The sequence below is a fragment of the Castanea sativa genome, chromosome 7 (genome assembly GCF_040712315.1).
Source record: "Castanea sativa cultivar Marrone di Chiusa Pesio chromosome 7, ASM4071231v1".
Lineage (NCBI taxonomy): Eukaryota > Viridiplantae > Streptophyta > Magnoliopsida > Fagales > Fagaceae > Castanea > Castanea sativa.
Genome location: NC_134019.1, coordinates 4,799,727 through 4,805,740, shown reverse-complemented (window position 1 = coordinate 4,805,740; position 6,014 = coordinate 4,799,727).

The window sequence follows — 6,014 nt, the reverse complement described above, 5'->3', positions numbered from 1 at the left end:
AGCCGATCTGCTCTTAAGTTAAGGATTTGTTAATACTGCGAATCAGCCCATACGCCGAGGGTCTGAGAATATGGCCGAGGGTGAGTTTCTCCTCGGACAGATCCAAGAGAACTCAGAGATTCCCTACGAAAGTCAAGGCAGAATTTCGGAAAGACTGTTGGTTAAACGGGGGAAATCCTGAACCTTCTAGATGCACCGATGTTAAAAAATACCAAGAGCAAAGGCTGCCACCTCCACATTAAAACTCTGCACCTACCTCCCTGGCCGCATTAATGGGGAATTAACCCCTGAACAGTAGAGCTGAAACTTCTGGTCACTATTCAAAGACACTAAGGGAAGAAATATCAAGAGGAGGTTTGAGCAACACGTGGATAAAGTATCAGGAAAGAAGTATTTAAGGGGGTAAAGGCCAAAGAAAAAGGGGGGGGGTCGGTAATGAAGAAAGAGATTGAGAATTGTAACCTTTGAGAAAGAAAGAGAAATAATACAGAATTAGCCCTCGGCTCACGTCCGAGAAAGTCTATTTGCAATAATCATTTGTTATTTACAAGTGTTTGTATTTCTTAGCCTGTTGTCAAGTTTTCAGTACTTCTAATCTAGATTTCAAGCCCACACTCTACAAATTTCATTGTTTAAGGCTCATTGGGCCTGAGCCCGTAGTTGTCTTTGGGTCCAGGTACAATTGTGCACTTACAAGTGTAATATGTAAAAATAATAAAATTTTAAAAAAAAAGTTTGAACCAACAGTAGGTTTTTGTACTTTAAAAAAATAAGCTAGAATCAAGTTACATCTTGTATAATTTTTTTTAAACCGTTAGATTTAAGTAGATCCAACGGTTAAAAAAAACTATAATTATTATAAATATTTAGATTATAATCTAATTAATTACTCTCATTTATTACCTTCTAAACTTATTTCTATACCCAAAAAAGGTTTGACTTCTGACTCTCTCTCTCTCTTTCTCTGCGTTTCTCCCTCTCTTTCTCCTCCACCACCTCCACAGGGTATTACTATCAGTTTAAGCTTCTCCTACTCTGCAAAGGCCTCTCTTGTAGATATTACCTTTTCTAGTGCCCTATATGGGTCAAATAATGTGCAGTAGAAAACCATTTGGAATCACATGTAGTTAAAACCGGCGGGCACTGCCTTCTCTTGTGCTGCCATATCGTTGCTCACCACAACATGCATTAAAGGCTCGAGTTTCTGATTCAAAACTTGAATATTCATCCTTAAGCTTTGGCATTTCTCTAGAATTGTATGGTCCACTGTACGCATCAAGATCTGAGCTGTCACTGCCAAGTGCCATCCTCCTAAATCTCATAATTTCTTGATTGTATTGGCCAGAATCATATAGTGTGCTCTGGCCATATTTCACCCCAACAATTTGATTTAAAGCCTAAACTAATAATCTATCCTACCCTTATCTATTTACTTGATTCCTAATAACAAAAATACAATATCAAAATGGTATAATTAAAGAGATAAATAGAGGCATGTCACAGACCACTGTGCTGTAAATTCATTGGCATAATGTCTGTAATTCAATGACCATCAGAACAGTGCAATCATAAGGCAATAAGGGGACTGTTAATTGGTCTTGCACTTGCATAAATAAAAAGAGTGGCAAGGTCACCTTTATTTCTGTTCATTGGAACTTCTGATTCATTGGGTCCTTGGGTTGAATTTTTGTACCACCGACCAACCTATTATGAGTACAGTATGATTATAATATCATTGCTCTCTAATCATCAACAAAAATGATAAACTCAAGCCGCTCATACCACTCTAACAGAATCCTTTTTAGACAACAATTAGACGAGAGAGAGAGAGAGAGAGAGAGAGAGAGAGAGAGAGAGTCAGAAGTCAAACCTTTTTTGGGTTTAGAGATAGGTTTAGAAGGTAATAAATGAGGCTAATTAATTAGATTTTAATAAGAATATTTGTAATAATTATAGTCATTTTTTAACCGTTGGATCTATTTAAATCCAATGGTTTAAAAAGGGTGTAACTCTTTAAAATTACACTAGGTGTAACTTGAACCTATCTCTAAAAAAATTATCTAAAAAGTAACCTTGGACTATTTTTTATTTCTTTCCTTAAATAAAAACGCCGTCCTAGTCTATTTGTCTTGCATTAGTATCTACTTATTTGGCAATTGGATGCCAAAGAAAGTGAATACATTTATGGTCTGTTTGGATTAAGGGGGAGGGAAGAAGAGTAGAGTAGAGTAGAGTAAATTTAACCTAAAATTAGTCTATTTTCATCTAACTCTATTTTACTTCCTCTCCTTCCCCTATCAATCCAAACAAACCCTTAATGTTTCTCCCTTATCCAATGGGAGGTTTTGGGTAGATACTAGATAGCTAGAAAAGCAAAGTTTGGCTATAACACTTGTTGGGGTAATTTGGTTTTAGGAAGTAGGTTTTTTAATCATATAACTACTTTTTCTAAACTTTTTTCTTTTAATTCAAATCATTGAAAAGTTTCAATGAAGTATTTTTAACTGAAGAGTTTTTCAATTAATCCAAGACTATTAAAACCATCGTTTACATCCAATCCGAGACTATTAAGTTAGAACATTTAATTCTTCTCAAACAAAAAGTTAGAACATTTTTTTTTTAAATCTTGAGAAGAACTCATTGTTGCTCTGACGAAAGAAAAATTATCATATTTCAGAATATACTTTCCAGAAAGAGGAAAATAGAAAATAAATTTGAACTATGAAGATCAAAGGTATAAATAAATCTATAAATATAATGCTATAGTCAAAAGACATAAATTATAACTAACGGAGGAAGGGGTTATTCAATATTATTTGGTTCCATTTGATTTTTGTTTACCCTATTATTTTTTCCATTTTTAAATATTTGTTGACTCTGCATAAAATCAAAAATAATCATATCACATATTTAAAATAAGCAAATTAGATTTTGTTTCACCATTATCAAAATTTTAAATACATACAAATTAATACTCAAATTAATGATGATAATCAAGATTTATTTAAATATTGATGTTAGTAAAAGTTAAACCACTCATTAGTGTAATTTCTGTTAAATGCTAGAATACATGCGGAAGCAAAAAAAATATATAAAATAGAAAACACAAAAACACAAAATTATGTGGTACAATTTGACGACTTATGTCCACATAAGAAACTATTAATGGCTGCATTTTTTATTATATGAGAGTTTATATGGTATAAATCATGTATTACAATACACCTAATATATGCATATATAGTATGTTAAACTCTAAACTAACCAATCACTAACTATAGTTAATAAACTTATAGTATAAGTAAGAGACGTGAGTTGCATCTAGATAAATTAGACTTGAGCCTATTCTATTGGACTAATATATCTTCTATTGGACTAATATATCTAATATATTTCTAACAATTGCAATTTTTTTTCCCTATAAAAGTTTAGACTTATTTGGTTTCCTCAATCTAGGAGGAATAGGAAACATATCATTTGTAATATTTTTTTTATATGGTAATTTAATTTGTGTCCTAAATCTAATAGGAATAAGAACTCTATTGCGAGACTAATTTGGTATCCCTACTGGACTATATATACACACATAGGCTTAGACTTACGTTCCAAAAGTCTCTCTCAGTTTCTTTCTCAGAGAGTTCTTTGTTGTTTGCATCCTCTTACGAATATCAAACATGTCTCTACTCGGAAACCACTCCGTCATCGACCATACCAAGAAAAACTAATTTCTTGGTATGGCAGCAAAGCCAAACCAGCAGCAACCACCAGCAGCCACCATCTCAGACGACGATGTTGAATGTCTTCCCCATCAAATTTCAACTGCGTAGTCTACGGAAAGTGGAGTTCTACGAAGGTGACAGTCCTGAACCACATGCTTCCTTCGAAAATACATTTCGTAAAAGGGTATCCGCCTGGTTGTTCGAAGAAGATAAGGCGTTGTTGCGTGACAATGGTGATCGCTTCTGTTTGTATCACGACTTGGGCATCCCAGAGACATATCATTGTCCTGTGTTACAAAAAATAGCAAGTGTTGTTGCATCGGCTAGGGGATCAAGGATGCCAATTGTTGTGGATCTAATGCACACGGTGAAACGCGTAATAAAGATACCCACGAATCATGATTTGGTGTTTTCAAGGAATGAGGATGAGGCGGATGTTGATACGGTACTTTTGCACTCCATAGAAACTTATGAATCTAAGCCCATTCCAGCGGCGAAATCTTCCATTCGAGCTTTGGAGAAGGTCAGGTTTCAAGGAGGGTCAAATTGGATTCAAGAATGTACAATTTGCATGGAAGAGTTTCGAATTGGTTCAGAAGTCACTCGCATGCCTTGCTCGCATATCTATCACGAAAAATGTATCTTCAAGTGGTTGAAGATGAGTCACTTATGCCCCTTGTGCCGATACCCAATGCCACAACACTCTTGAGATTTTCTTTGTAAGTGTTATGTTAACGTTGTACGTGGTTCTAGATTGGTTTCTTTGAAAAGATTAGTTTTTTTTTTTTTTTTTTTTTTTGAGAAAGTTGAAAAGATTAGTTGATATTGAAGTTTGATTCTTTTTTTTTTTTCTTCTTTTTTAGTAGCTAGACATTATGAAAAAAATTTATGCCAATATCTTGGAACTTTGATACATGCAAAGTGTTTTATCATTGTTGACCTCCCCCATAACTTGGATTTGGTCCCATTTGATTTCTATGTAAAAAAAAATGGTTAGTATTTTATCCAAAGTATCCACTAAGGGCTATTTTATTTTAGTTCAAATCTTAAAGGTCAAAATGTAACAATTAAGAAAACCTATAGAACTAAATTGTGATTGAGCCAAACCAAAAGGGGTAAATTGTTTACCCACAAATTAACTACGTTTTTTTTTTTTTTGTTTAAAATTTTGAAATAAACCTAAAAAATTAATTTTAATCCGTACTTGAGGGAGTTAGATATAAGAATTGAAATTTCATAGACTAAATTGTAATAGAACTAAACCACAGTGGGGTGAAATTATAATTTTTCCTTGTTGACTAAATGAATAATGGTTTTGCATTCAGCTCGACAAATAAATAGAGTATCCTAATGTGATGAATGTATTACTATACTAAGGCTATCTATTTGATATGTTTCCTCAAAGAGGAAGCCCTAGCTTTTCAAAGAGTGTAAAATTAATTTGTCATTTTGGTATGGCTGGGATTCTTAGTGTGGCTGAATGGATTAAACATACTGAAATTAACTCTCTAGGAGTGTTTTACTTGCATGATAATATTGAAAATTAAAACTAATTAAAAATTATTAGTCTTAATTTTTACCTAAAATTCAACTATCCCCTTCAAAGTTAATGTCAGAGGGAAGGGAGCGGCCACATTATATCTTACTGTACATCTCCTCCCTTAAATTATTAACAAAAAATTTTCATTATGTTAAAATTTTTTTTACTTAATGGCCATCCTCATTTTTTTATTATAAATAATTATACAAACACTTAAAGAACTAGTGTCTCATTTTTCTCTTTCAATATTTTTTTTGTCCTATATAACTCATCAACTTTAAGAGCATTTAAATTATATATTCATGAAAATATATTTGTAAATCTATTTAGTTAAAAACTCTTTTTCTTTTCCAAAAAAAAAAACCCCTTTTTGATTGAGTTAAGAACATAGGATTGTGTGGTTTTTTTACTTTAGGAGAAAATATGTTATGAATTTTATGGATAGAATTTTGGGGGCCCATTCTATTTTTTTATCAATAAAAAATAGATTCATTTAGTTTTTTGTAAGTATTATATTTCTCTTATTTTTTATATTTATATATGTTAAAGCATTTAAAAATAACATTCATTATTTAATTTTATCTAAAACTAATTGATATATATACATATATATATATATATATTATGTATTCACTACAAAAAACGGGGTCTATAGCCGCGTTTCAAAAACGCGGCTATAGACCCCGAAAACGCGGCTTTGGACTTGAAGCCGCGTTTTCTATGGCCGCGTTTACAACCGCGGCCTAAGCGGCGCA